Source organism: Zootermopsis nevadensis, unplaced genomic scaffold, assembly GCF_977971745.1.
Source record: "Zootermopsis nevadensis isolate Lab colony 2312 unplaced genomic scaffold, Znev_1.0 Znev_ptg000007l, whole genome shotgun sequence".
NCBI classification, from domain to species: domain Eukaryota; kingdom Metazoa; phylum Arthropoda; class Insecta; order Blattodea; family Termopsidae; genus Zootermopsis; species Zootermopsis nevadensis.
In genome coordinates this window covers 4873837-4889145 of record NW_028259139.1, presented here as the reverse complement: position 1 = coordinate 4889145, position 15309 = coordinate 4873837, and the positions used below count along the sequence as shown (strand labels likewise).

Sequence of the window (15309 nt, the reverse complement as noted above, 5' to 3'; positions counted from 1 at the left end):
ATAAGATTCAACAGAACAGCGAAAGGATTAACAGCGTTTCCTTCGCGGCTCAGGCTACTACGAAGACATCAAACAAGAGATCTTGGTCTTCTGGCCTGCTTCGCCGTGTGGGCTTGTACGTCGATACAAAAGTTTCGGAGGAACATGGTCTTCACCTTCCCGGCTGTTCAATAAATATCATATCTTCTTGCGACCCATCTAACTCCTTGGAGCAGAGTAAATTTGTCACCAGGACTTCGCCTGAGGCACATGATGCTTGTCTTCCGGTTTCCTTAAATCCATTTGAACATCTCATCTGCGCGGACGTCTTCTCATTGGTCTCTTCTTCACGCTTCTTAACCAACATTTTGCAAGCATTTTTCATTTCCCCATGCTACATGCCCAGATCATCTCAACGTCCTTCCTCTGCGTCGTGTCAAGACATGTTTTCACTCCCGCACTACGTGGGCTTCATACAGTCACTCGCGTTAATTCTCGCTGAATATTCAACACGTCTGAATGGAAATTGGTTTCGCCTGCAGGAGATGTACAGAAGTTGGTCACGTTCAATTTTATTTTCGTCCTTTCCCACCAGAAACAACCACTAATTCACACGCACTCTTCATCTACAGATGACACAAAAATGCATACTACGAAGACCTGCGTCATTTTTTACACTGCATGAAATTTAAAAGCACGTTTCGCCTGACTCCGACGTGTAACACTCAAGGCCACGTGGACAGCCGGTCTACACGATTCTTGATTGTAATTACGAAGTTTATTAAGAATCCACCACATGTTTCAATCTAAATTCGTCATCATCCGGTCGTCCTCTGCAAATGTTCACAACTACTAGACATGACTGCTGACGTCTGTGTAGACGGACTCCGAACCTGGCGTTCAAAACGCAAGAGAATGCTTCCCCCTAAAACCCGAATTTTCACGGCGCCAATTCCATCCTGATTACGCTTTGCCTGCGCAGATTCTACAAGCATCAAACGTACACGAAACTCTCTACATACATTTAGTGTCACATGTGAGGGAGATTTAATTACATCAATCGTAAAATAATGTGCTAGAAAAAGAAACGTTACTGACAGAGGGCTTGCACGGTGCGTCTGGAGAACTTCGTTTTAGAAACGTGGCGGGCAGACCGCCTCGTCCCGGTTACTGACTCTCCAGAACTGTGAGACGAGCAGCATTTTCCGTGTCGACGCGTCCGGGACGTAACGCCGTATAACCTGACATATAAATGCAGAGGATCTAAGCTCCACGCATCAAATGCTATGAGGAGTATTATGATAGAGACAAAGCGAAATACGAGACAGCGGACCGCTTTAAAACCCAGGAAGCTTCCAAGCCAAAGCTACGGACAACGATTGCACACTAATCAGATTGTAGTCAATACCGAGCTTAGATATCACAGCCACTGCATTCAGAAGGCAAAACGCATCGGATGCAACTCCAGTTTGCATTAAACTTCTATTTATACAGTTAGCATTAGAGTGTAAATACCACACAGACGATCATGGGCACGTTTAGGCATTCGGAGTGTTGGCTGTCAGGGTTCTAAACAAACAAGTAACCCCTCCGTCCACAGAGCAGCGAGGTTCGAAGTGCAATACAGGCCCCAGTTCATGAAAACCTTAACACTGCACTCAGTTACCCCAGGACGCCGCGTAGAGGATTCGTAACAAGACGAGCAGAAAGTCTGCACGCAACTTTCAAGCAGGGGGGCCGAAATCTTACACTTCTTACGAGTGCTGGTGGGAAAGGCCCGTCGAAATTCAACGGCAATATTCTTTTCTTTTTCCCACGTCTTCATCCGTTATCTCCTTTCATTGTCTGCACCATCCCTTCTACCGCACAACCTTCTCAAGGTCGAAAGCCGAAATGTTTAGAACTCTTATCGGCTCAACGAAACATCCACCGAAGGAAGCAAACATCAAAACTGGGTTTCTGGCTTGTAAAATGCGGTTTGAAGCTGATTCACGCTGTCCAACAGGGCACCGGACCATCTCTGAGTGAAATTTTACTCATAGTAAATTTAATGTTCAAAGATCATACCCATCAAGATTTATCAGTGATAACATTCTCACTGGAAGAAGATTCACAAAACGTTGCACGAAAGAAAAGGTGAAGGATAACTGGGCTGCAGCGCCGTGTAGCCTGGTAGAAGTTCATCAACGTTTCAGAGGTACTTGCTGCCTTCATCATCAGGACCGACACGTCGGTAAACTTCTACAACCCAGGAGACTCACCGCGGTGAGAACCTCGAATCCCAGTTTGAAGGCTAATTCTCCAACACAAAAATAATTATTGAACGATGAACCCAACTTTGGTTACCATTGTTCTTATACGCCCAATTTCCGAGCTACATGAAACGCCCTCACTGGGAATCGAACAAAGGACATATTTTCAGAGTTATGAGCCTCCTACGTTCTCTTTCTGCCTTCAGCAAACAAGCATGCCAAATTTAGCGCAAATCAATTAGTCCTTTCTCGAGATAAAGCGAACAAACACACACACCCACAATTTCAACTTTATAAGCACGAGTAAGTTTACTTGGGCGAGCTTCGGCTTTAAAGGGTTAAGTCTACAAACAGCTTTTCAGTTCTACCTTACAGGTTTGTTGCTTCTGATACGGGAGCTTACGGAAAATAAATTACGATGGGGGGGGGGGAGATTTTCGCAAATTACAATTTCGACAAAGCTTTGAAAAGCGGAAAACGAACGTTCTAACTCCCCTCTTCTTCCAGGTACTGAGGATGCGAAGTTGTGTGGTAGTCGGAGAATAAGCTCTCCCATTAAAATCCTATTTATTAAGACCCTACCCTGGTCCCGAAATTGAAGGCGATGAAACTAAAAAATAATAAAAAAAACTTTCAATTATCGGTAATCTCACCCTTGTAGCGTTCTACAACATGTGTGCGCCCACAAGGGAGCAGGTAGGCTGTGAATTTTTATTAAAAAACACACGTTCTAACGTTATGGTTAGAATAAAGACAGTGTCACATCCAATTATTAAATATTAATTATTTATAATTCCTTCCGATTTGTTCCATTTTCATTTCTGTAGTAAGTGTATATTACTTCTTCCATTTTTAGTGCCACGCATACCATTCTTGACGTTGATGGCTGTCGTCTGGGTTGTAGCGCTGTGTAGTCCGGTAGAAGTTCACCGACGTTTTAGACGTACTTGCTGTATTCATTACCGAAACTATGAGTCATCGATCGGCCTGACGATGTAGGCAGCACGTGCAATGCACAAAAGATATTCACGCTCCATCCATGCACGCTGCAGCCTCTCAATGTCAACCGTTAAACAGCAGCTGCAATTCTGTCCTTCAAATCGTTGATGTCGGCCACCGGAGTTCGGCACACGCAGTCTTCACGGATCGCCATAGCAAGTAGGTCACAGGGTGTGATATCCGGTGATCTGGCCGGCCAAGAGATGGGACCGGCACGACCAATCCATCGGTTTGAAAAACCCTGAATCAGAGATGCACGCACAATCGAGCTCCAGTTGGTGGTCTTGGCGCCGTCTTGCTGGAAGACCACGGCAGGCTACAGTTCTTGTAACTGTGGGTAGACAAAGTCTTCTGGCATGTCCAGGTTGACTGCCGGGAGTCAGAGTCGCTTCGGCTAAGAAAAAGGGCCCGCTCAATCGAGGCCACGCCACACATCAACTTCGGAGCTGTCTCTAATATGCTCCACCGTAGCTTGAGGGTGTTCTGATCCCCGGATGCGTACGTTTTGTTCGCTTACCTCCCCTGAAACGTGGAATGCAGCCTCGTCAGAGGACATCATTCTCCTCTCCTCAGGAATTCGCTGCAAACATGGTCGCTGCGGATTCCTTACAGGCTATCCTATCATCTGGCGTAATTGCCTGCACCGCCTGCAACTTGTAAGCACGCAGACACAAAACGTTTTCGTAACACGCGATCCTCCGTGTAATGCGCCATTTGAAACTCACGTGTCGACTTACGCGGACAAAGGTCCCGCGTATCCTTTCGACGTTTTCGTCAGACACACGTGGACGCTCTGTACCTTTCTAGTGCCAGGCACGTGCCGATGGTCTTGGTGGTACCATCTTGTGATACATTGTTCCGAAACGTCTTCGAACCTGTAAGTAATACTTCGTTTCGACAAACCACACCACGCACTGTACCTTCACCTGGGGATTTATGGCGACATAGACGGATGCAGTGCAGTGGGAAAACGACGGGTGCTACCATCTACAGGGAACTCGGTGAAACAATGACAGCGTCTTTCGCAGATGACGCTCAAACATTGTGTCTGCGTCTTTTCATAAATTTTACGAGTAAAGTTTCAAAGGTATTTTATATACACCCTGTATAGGTTTCATCTCTGTTTTGCTTTCGGAGGCCTCGAAAATGTCATAAAGATTAATTTAAGTTTTTCTTCATATCAGACAGATAAAATGGTGTTTCTGTTTAAGACTCCTGAAAAATTCATCACAGTTAATGAGAATCCACGTACAGACAAATAAATAAAGGGAGATTATGAATGACCCGAATTATGACGCTAGAGTTCTGTGAGTCGGAGTTATATTTATTGGGCACGAATATTGCACAATAAAGATCTGATACTCATCTCCTTGTTTCCATTCTTCTCCGGTTCCTTCTCAGATTTTCCTTTTTATTACTCCGTGTTGTCATTGTAGCCTTCGTGACACACGTTATATAGAAGTCAAGGACTCTAAAATCATAAAATTAGTTTTTCGTCGTTCATCTTTACCACAGCCAAATCGAAAGGCCAACTGATTGAAGGTATGCGACCAGTAGCACGTTCAAAAGCGCCACGTAGAGACGACTGAAAATGCTTGTCGTTATCGGTGACGTACAATACAATCACATCCAGTTCCAGCGCATTAAAGAACATTTTGTCCAGTGTCGATTTGATTGATACCTGTCGCTAATGGTACGCGTCTTACGCGCATGTCTTATCAAGATCTGAGTAGCGGCTTCAGATGGCACAATGTGCACGTTAAAGTTTTATAGATACAATTGTGGTCTATGCTAGGGGCTGTTTTAAAAGTTTTTCCACCATTAGGCAGCCTTCAGAACCACTTCACTTGGAGGTAAAGGATCAAAGGGGGCGTAGTACGTGATTTTCTGAACACGACTTTTGGGATTTGGCAACACGCCTGTTTTCAAGTCATCACTATTTGACTTATTTATGCTTACTAAGATTTGTGGCGATCGTTGCAGGAATATTTACAACGTAAGGAACTACTTTCAAGCAGCCCAAAACAATTAGTCTATCAGTAACCAACTCCGTTTTTAAATCGAGATATTGAATCAAAGTTATCTGATCTCAAAGCAAGAAATGGAAGGAGTCTGAATTTCTAAAGATTCAGAGGAAATTAACATCTGGATCAATTAAACTTAAATTGCTTGAAAACTTTAGAAGAAACGTCTGTTTCTACCCCACAACTTTAGGACTGATGCAAAAATAGAACTAGGGAAGTCATTTAGAAGTTCATCGTTAGGCGACCAATTCCGAACTAAAACACCACTCACCGATAAATCTTCTTTGAGTGCCATTCACTGTACAGTTAAATGCAGAGAGCAGTTTAAAAAAGTTGGTAGATCCCCATCAGAAGAAAGATTTAACTCGCAGGAGACTCGCCTGCCGGCCAAACACCGTTCGATACAGCTGCATTTATTTCATCAAAAATGTCACTGGCTGAAACTGTCAGTCAAACGTAAATGAATATGATAATTCTTAAATTGCATTTCGTGTGTACGTAATCACGAAGAGCGAGTTAAAACGTTTTATGAGTCATTTTGAGTCGGAGTCCATTTTCATTGCAGTCTCTCAAATATAAGCCTCCAGTGGATCGAAACTTACAAAAATAAAACGTTACATATTAAGTGTCCAGAACAAAGAGGTATTTCTGTTCCTGCTGACAGAGCCAAAAGGCTTCAGAACTCAGAATATCACAGTCGCCCTGAGAACCTCAAATTGCATATGAGGTTAACTACCCTCGACATGCCTAGTGCAGACCCACATTTTAAATTTTGTCGAAATCCGGTAAAAGTCTTCGAAGATGACACATGCGGACAGACGTAGACGGTCTTCCATTTTGGGTTTACTTGATGCACTAATCGCGAAGAATACAAAAAAATAGGCTTCTTTGCTAAATTTACCACCAAGTCGCACAATTAAATGCAGTTTCTGCTTTACAACAAACAGTGCCCTCATCAGGAACAAGCTAGCAGTGAGACACTTTGGTTTTGTACGTGTAATAAACACGAAATCAGAGTAGAGCCAAGCCTCCGCAAATGCGGTTGAAACGGCACGAGCAATGACTGATTGTCATCGCCGTGTTACGTGCCAACGATACCTTGCGGTTACATCCGGAAGCTGAAGTAGCTACGCTGTAACAAAAGCCAAGCGAATTATTTGGGCATGGGAGCCTGTCCACGTAAGTCAGTGGCTCCCAAACATTCTCATCCCTCAAGCTCCTTTTACGGAATTTCAAAATCTTGCGAACCCGCTCCCTTTATTTGTGACGAAAACGTTCTCGCCGCTACTAGAAACCACAATTGTCAGATAAAATACAACTTTTAATTATCTACGAAAAAAAACCCGGTTACTGAAATTGAAGCATTCTCTGGAGGTTAGCCATTTCTCCGCAGAGCGCTTCAAATATTTTTCGTACGCAACGAGTACATCGTCGACATACGGCAAAACAGAATTCTCTAGCGGCCACACCAGCATCCTCGCTGATACATCCCACAAACACCAAGAGAACAGATATGCAACATCCGCTGACTACAAATAAGCAACTTACCATGAAAATGGAAAGCCACAAACAGAACTACGGATCATTATAGTGTATTGCATCAAGTATCTAATAGTTTTTAAAATATTTTAAATTGGTAAAAACCTGAAGACGACGGTATTACCCGTCGAAACATGTCGTTTTAATAAAAGCGCTAAAAAATATAATGTAAAATCGTATTTACGATTAAGAGCGCTAATATAATATTTTACACAACAAATGTTTTAATATTATATAATTTTTACAACACCATTAAACTTCAAACGTTTGTGTATAGACTGTACAAATAAATATATGTGTTTTCATTGTAATTTCATGTTGTCGATACAAAATCGGCGAAGTTGCCTTTCGCCTGAAAACATGGAGAGGATTTATCTTCTCATTCCGTTTGAGAGGGGTGCATAGATCCAAATGTCGGCGAAGTGGAGAAGGTTTCAGACTTCTGTTTGCGACTACAGCGCCACAAATTACACACCGCGGTTCTGGACACTCCTGATAACCATTGCACGTAAAGACGACTTCATGTAAGAGTCGTCGTATTTCCCGTTCTTGGCCTCTGCCTTCCAAGTAACGTCTCGTATCTGATCCCATCGATCACGATTCTGCAAGTTCCGGACATGACGGATCACTGCCTGTCTTCAGCCACGTACTCATCCATTATTACGATAAGAATAAGGAAATCGCAATTAGAATTAAATGGAGGCAGTGCACTTAGAACAGGAAACCAGAAAAGAATATGAAGGTGGCCGTCTCCTGGGTTGCAGCGCCGCTGTGGAAGACGTTTCCCACTTTTTCAGAGGTCCTCGCAGCCAGACTACACGGTGCTACAACCCACAACACCGCCATCTTCGGACTCACCGCAGTGAAAATCTCAAATCCTACTTGGCAAACAATACATTTCACACTGCAGAACTAAACTGTGCTAGGCTGAAGGCGATCGAATACTAAGCGGTCTACAGACCTTTTGAAAATGTACAGAGAATGCAATGGTTATTCGTGATGAATTCTGCGATGTCCCTTTCTGACACCCGGCACAACGTACAGACCGTCATAAAACGCGTTACAGGGTATTGCGAAAATAATTTCTCTTCCCAAAGGCAAAGAAATTTGGTTTAATTGTCGCCATTTCAAATTTTACAATCCAGCAAAGAACGAAAAAGTAAGCAAGCAAGCAGGAAAGGTAAAGTCCTCATATCATAACCTAAGTCTGTCACAACTGAAACAGCCGCCATCATGGATTGTTTCTTCGCGAAATCCCTGAAGCGTTCCACGAACCCCGGTGGGCTCGCGAACCACACTTTGGGCAGGGTTTATGTAAGCTAAAATCCGTGGACTGTCTTCTACAACTGCGGCTGAAGACGCCAAGTGCATCCTTCCTGTTGACGATCCTGATGTTTAACAGATCACACAAACTCAACTTAAGACGGAACACAGCCGAACACAAAACACGCCACCCGCGACCAAATTTCAGGCATGGAAGAACCGACTCCCAGGATAGGAGGAACGAAATTCATAGCAAAAATTAAACGTTGCATTGTACGCTATTAAGAACAGATTAAAACTCTGTTCTGCGGAGAAATAAGAGCGTAATAGATAACATACAAACAAACAAATTATTTTTGAGAAGCTAATTGATAAACTATAATGTAGATTGGGGAGGGGGGTAAACATACAATCACACACAAACAATCAGCTAATCACCAAAAATCTAGACGGCCTCCAACCGCACAGCCCAGAGGCCAGAAAGTCCTTGGTTATGAATCTGGTATTTGCGTTCAGAGAAACGGACTTCAATGGAGACCATTTGCATAAGCATAGACTCAAACTCACTGAGAATTACGCAGCGCGAGATGTGCCTCAAGCCATTCCACATTTGCATTCAATTAAACAAAACCCCAACTTGGCTGTAACGTGTGTAGGATAAATTAAATAGGATGAAAAGCTGCATCAAAAAGGAATCCATATTTGGATGCGACAGCGACGGAGCAAGAAATGGAATGAAAGAAACCGACGTGGCATTTCGTTCTGCGAAGTGTAATCTCATTAGCAGGCGGACGCCGTCGACGGGAGGCATTCACGACCTCAACAGTGTCAGATTACTTTGAAATCCGTTGACAAAAGCTGCACCGCCGACGAACTGCATGGAACTGAGAAGCCACTCAAGAAATTCGCCTGCTTTTACGGAACCAGCAAGTTCATTATCGTATTCACAACAGCCCGTCACCGGTCCATACACTAGTCAGATGAATCCAATCCACACCCAAAACCCAATTTCCCTTCCATCAATTTTAATATTATCCTCATCTCTACGACCAGGTCTAGTCGCAGTACATCCATTTCGTAACATGCTGCGTTTTTACAGTTGGAGTTGTTAGCTTACGCCCAGACCCTAAGCCAGAGGACCACCCCTTGTCGGCTGCCCGCGATATCTTATTCGATATATTTGACCAGCACTCCATATCAGGATCTGAGAACGCTCCACGTTACAAACAAGCTGCAAAACATGTGCATCCCCCATACAGCCCAGACCTGTCACTCTGCAACTTCCACATGTTCATCCCCCCTCATAAAAGCATTAAAAGACCACAGATTTGGGTTGGATGTCAAAGTCCTTGTGATGCAGTGGTTCTATCAGTTGCCCATTAAATTCTTTACAGACAGAATCCATCAGAAGGAATATCAATGGGATGCCTGTCTCAGTACCCACAGGAATTGCTTTTAGTGGCTTCTACTCTTTTGGAAAGAATAACCCCAAATGGGTTTCATTTGAACAAGCGTCACAGAGTTGTATTTTCTAAGTACCCCAGTAAACTGCAGAAAAGGAAATTTAAATGTCAATACATGAAAGTAAAGGTTTTAAGGTAGTGCCAGGAATGTGTGCAGAACAACACATTTCCAGCATTTGCTAAGGTTCTACAGATATAATTAAGAATGAAATTATATCTGAGGGCACGTGTAACTGAATTATTTTTGTAAGACTTTAGGTTCTCACAGCGGTGAGTATGAAGATTTCTGTCTTCTGGGTTGTTGCGCTGTGTAGTCTGGTCGATGTTTACCAACGTTTCAGAGGTCATACTGCCTCCGTCATCAGGGCGATGAGTATGAAGATTTCTGTCTTCTGGGTTGTTGCGCTGTGTAGTCTGGTCGATGTTAACCAACGTTTCAGAGGTCATCGCCCTGATTACGGAGGCAGTATGACCTCTGAAACGTTGGTTAACATCGACCAGACTACACAGCGCAACAACCCAGAAGCCAGAAATCTTCATACTCTGATGACGGAGGCAGTATGACCTCTGAAACGTTGGTTAACATCGACCAGACTACACAGCGCAACAACCCAGAAGACAGAAATCTTCATACTCATCGCCCTGATGACGGAGGCAGTATGACCTCTGAAACGTTGGTTAACATCGACCAGACTACACAGCGCAACAACCCAGAAGACAGAAATCTTCATCGCCCTGATGACGGAGGCAGTATGACCTCCGAAACGTTGGTAAACATCGACCAGACTACACAGCGCAACAACCCAGAAGACAGAAATCTTCATACTAAGAATCGCCCTGATGGCGGAGGCAGTATGACCTCTGAAACGTTGGTTAACATCGACCAGACTACACAGCGCAACAACCCAGAAGACAGAAATCTTCATACTAAGAATCGCCCTGATGACGGAGGCAGTATGACCTCTGAAACGTTGGTTAACATCGACCAGACTACACAGCGCAACAACCCAGAAGACAGAAATCTTCATACTCATCGCCCTGATGACGGAGGCAGTATGACCTCTGAAACGTTGGTAAACATCGACCAGACTACACAGCGCAACAACCCAGAAGACAGAAATCTGAATTATTTTTCCCTGAAGCGTCTAATGAGGAAAATTAATAATTACATTATAATCGAATAGTTAAATATGATCCATGTTCATCACAATCACACCAGGAGTATAATTATGCTTTTATATTAGTAATCCGAGTGGGAAATTGTTTTAATATGTAGACTTTTCTTCTTCATTGTGACATGTTATCCGATTATTTGTTACTTTTTTATTATTACTCACGAGACGTGCTCGGCTGCTTGTCTTTCGCGATGTGGGGGCGACAGATGTTACAAAACTAAATAAAATATTAAAATTACTTAACACGAGACTTTCTAGTAATAAAAGTAAGCAGTGGCAGTGGAAGGAGGGAATTCGAGAAGAGGGGAGATGTGTATTCACAGTTGATGTCTTGACTGAACAAGCAAGTTCATTTCAGCACTTGGGACGTCATATATCAATGTACAAAATGAATATGGACCTAGCAGACAGTGCGCGAGAATGCAATAAGTTAAATGGGTGCATTAAGAGATATTTGGGAAAGAAATAAAAACCACGATTGCATAACATCATTTCGAAGCCTGTGGGAGCGAAACGTGGGTTTTGAGAGAATAAGACAAAGGGGGAATACAATCATCGGAAATGGGATTTCTCGGCTTGACTGAGAGATAAAATGCGACGAGAAGTGAAGATGTAATAAAAGAATTGAACACAAAATGAATTGTGGAGGGAAAACGAGATTACCAAACTAAATGCCACGATCGTGCACAGAGGACGAGTCATGAGCGCCTGCCGTCGCAAACATACTTATGTCAGGCTGCTGGAAGACGGGACATTGGGCGACCAAGAAGAAGATGGAGTCAAATTCTTTAGTCTCGGAACACGTCAGGGGACTCGGTGCTTTAATGGGAGGAAGAGGATGCAGCAGTTTATTTTCTGATTCTCAGAAGTTTGTCAGCTGGTTGAAGTCAATACCACACGACACTTCTGACAGCCAAAAAGACACGAGGATGAGGATTTGGACTTGGATTATCTCAGCGATGTCCGTCGCTGACCGAAAAACAATCTGCGCTTGGCGACGACACCGAACTTCGTCTCATAAGCACTGACGCCGACGGCGAAGGAGCTGCTCCACTGTCTCACACCTCTTACAAAAACCCTAGTCCGTTTGTTGTTAGCAACATTTGCTTAAAACTGTATAATTTGTTTGTATAAAGCAACGTTCCGCAACAAAAGTGCACGACAAAAGCTTCAGGTGTGCCGCGAACTTTCACGAGACATTGTACATTCACCCGTTGTAGCTACAAGGAGCAGGTGTCACAGATGAACGCCGTCAAAGTTCGCCTTTCCAATCTTGTCGCCTTCTAAGGTTAGGTAATATGAAAGCTGCCTGTTTCGACATGAAAGATCACTGCTCTCGAAGAAGCCTTCAGAGTCCGTTCCAGATCTGGGTCTCCACTCTGCAACGCTGCATTAGGTTCTATTTCACGTACACAGTTTGTTCTGTGTTGCAAGACGTCGATCTATCTTCGTCGCGATCCCACACCAACCCGAATGTGGCTGTCACATTTTTCTGCCCTGCGATTCGTTTCTGAGAGCCCATTTCAGCCCCGACAATCTTCTGTCTACAGGTTCCGGTGATGGCACACTATTTCCACCAACACCACCAGACCTGAACAGATAAATCCGCGATTCTTCTTATGCCGATGTGAACAGCTCAGTCAGTCAGAACGCCTCTTAGGCTCTTTCAGTGACTCTCTGCGGCTTCCCCGCGGGTAAAGCGGTCGGAGCGTGAATACGACCACTCACCTCGATGTTAAAAAAAACAGTGGAATGTACCTCCATTCCCACGACTATTTTCACGAATCGGATTCATTTTGTTTACCACGCAGATCCACGCCACATTACCAAATTTCACACTAACATTTACATTCTTCCTAAATCTTTCTAAGGACAGCCACATCACAGTTACAACGGCGTTCTGAAACAGAGGCACTTAGAAAACAATTTTCCCTCCTATTACGCAATGCGCGTCATTTCCGTAGGCTGCCATTCTTATGATGCGTCTGTCTTCCGCCTCTGAGTTAGCAAATCCACTTTGCAACTCACCCGTAACTTAATCACACTCTATAGTCCGGTTTTTACTAACTTGAAATACCTAACGCTCGTGATTACAAACTGTTGCACTGTTACCCCACGTGGCTGGTGACATGTTACGTCACCGGAGTCGTCACTTCAGAAGCCGTGGCGCTCCGTCACGCAGTGTTGGTAACACTGGGTCGGGTTCAGCTGTTCCTGTAACCTTGCTGCAATATTTGTGCCATTTCTAGAAATCGTCTTGTGACCAGAAACTAACCGACGGACAGACAGACACCGACGGGCTTAACAACTGCAATTCAAAGAGTGGACAGAATCAAAACACATAAAACTTCTTTATCGTCTTTTCAAAACAAGCACTTCCCTTGTATCGAAGTACTTGAGCAGCGAGGGTTGGGGGACGTTAACATTTAGAAACGCGGATTAAAAACTTATTTAAAATTCCAAGTGTCGGATCAGCGACTGCGAAGACGATAGAATTAATACACTAACAGCAGGAAGAGCGTTTTGTAGAAGAGGTGGGGAGGCGATGGAAATACGTTCACGGAAATTAAATCAGACTATGTGAAGCAATGGAATGGGAACAACAAAACATTACACTCTCTGCAACTCAAAGAATCGTGGCCAACCAGAGTGCAGATTTTGCTGTCAGCGACGCATAGGATCAAGAGGACTGATCTGAACTGCAGCGCGGAAACACCGTGTGCCACCGGGTAGCCTGCTTAAAAAATGCTTAGACAAAGTCACGGGGTCACGGTGCATCCAGACTTCCCAACGGACGCAGCACAAAACGTAGAGGGCGGGGCCACCGACCGGAAACCCGACAGCCCCAAACGCGAAATATTCCTGCATCGCACCGTCACTGCCAGAAGGGTTACAGCAAAGCTCAGCCTTATTCCTTAAAAATAATTTTCTGTCATTACGAGTGTTCAACGTGAACGCACAGGCAACTGACATTACACTCTCTGCAACTCAAAGAATCGTGGCCAACCAGAGTGCAGATTTTGCTGTCAGCGACGCATATGATCTCTGTTGATGAATGCAGCAAAAGCGAGCAATCTGCATTCCTAACGTACTCCAAGACATTCCATTACGCAGAATCAAAAAGATAACGGAGTCCCGCCCACTGTAACGCAATACATTACACAAATCATAAATTATCCACGTGTTTGTGAGGCGCACGAAACTTGCAAATCTGCAAAATTTAATATCGCGATTTGAACACAATGTGGAATGATTAAGCGTTTCTAGTATAAGGGCCATTTGCACATGTAGTAAAATAACTTGAGAACAAAAGGCCCAATAAACAGAGAAGATTCAAGTCGTTGATAATCTTCACAGACTCCGGTCCTGCATAAAATGAGAACGAACCCTGGACAAGAAACTGTACCTAAACCAATATCAAATTATTCTGCGGCCGTCACAAGTACCATGGACCATGAAGACAACATCTGATCAAAACTCTTCACATGGATAAGAAGTCTCCGAAAACCGTGGAGGTGGCATGACCTCTTCCCATTTACGGTAGTCGGGACGAATACGTGCGTTAGACGTCCGTTAGAAGTAAAAGCAAGGGAATCAGAGGGGTTGGCTAGGATAGCACGTAACGAAGAAAATACTTCCCACACGACAAAAATGATTCCCAGTGACAATGCTTTGGAGGCCCTGCAGCACTCAGGTCCCATGTCCGTCGAGTAGGCGAAGCGCACAGTTTGGTCCCGGTCATTGTACCGACCAGTCGATACAGTCAGCAGGCTGTGAGCCGCAGCACACACGGTTACAGCGAGTGTCATCGTTCGGCTTAGCTCACTCAGTTCCACAATTGCGAACCCGAACACAATTCCCCATTCCGCCTACACCACGGGAAATAATTCATTACGGGAATTAAGCTACAAGCTCGAAACTGCGTAATGAATATGCCGGACCACGAAAATGTATTTAGCTTCACGTACGTCAATTTATGCACTCGAGAAACCATTCAGCCCAAATTCCTGACGACAGCTTTCCTCACAATCCTCAAATTGCTTTATTTTAGGTTAAGGGACATCTCCAAAACGGGACTCTGATCAGATTTTATCCTCCCGATACGTATTAACACAAAAAGGTCTACCAGGCACGTCATTGTGACAAGGCGTCTGTTACCACAGAGAGACAGCTGCTCGCACACTTGTTGCCACGGCAACGTTATTTTGCACGTAATCACCACCCCCGCTGGCACACGTGTCCCAGTGCGAAACAAAGGCCTCAAAACGTACTTTCAATATCCTACGAGCGGTGATAGCGAAACAACGGAGGAGGAAAGTCGTGAAGTAGACACTGAGGCGCTGCCATATGGTGACCGAATTGGGAGCTACGAAACAAGACGAATTTGAAAATATTTTGTACCTTTTGGTACGAAACACACTTTCTGAGCCAGTTGTCCTCACGCGGCATTAACCACATGATAGCTGTGATTGTAAAGTGCGGTGTTTTCTTAGCGGTACGGAATAAATTCTTTATATACGAGCTTCGGCTTCACAGGGTAAAGATGTTACATAATTAGTAAAAACACAGTTAATATTATTGCCGTAGGAGAATACGTCTACATCGTCTTATTAAC

At 44.1% G+C, this 15309-nt stretch overlaps 1 protein-coding gene across 7 annotated transcripts in view; it reads right to left on the bottom strand.

Annotated features, from left to right (window-relative positions):
- LOC110830707 (tyrosine-protein phosphatase non-receptor type 13) overlaps nt 1-15309 on the bottom strand; it is a 162667-nt gene that overhangs the window by 82469 nt on the left and 64889 nt on the right. The window lies entirely within an intron of this gene.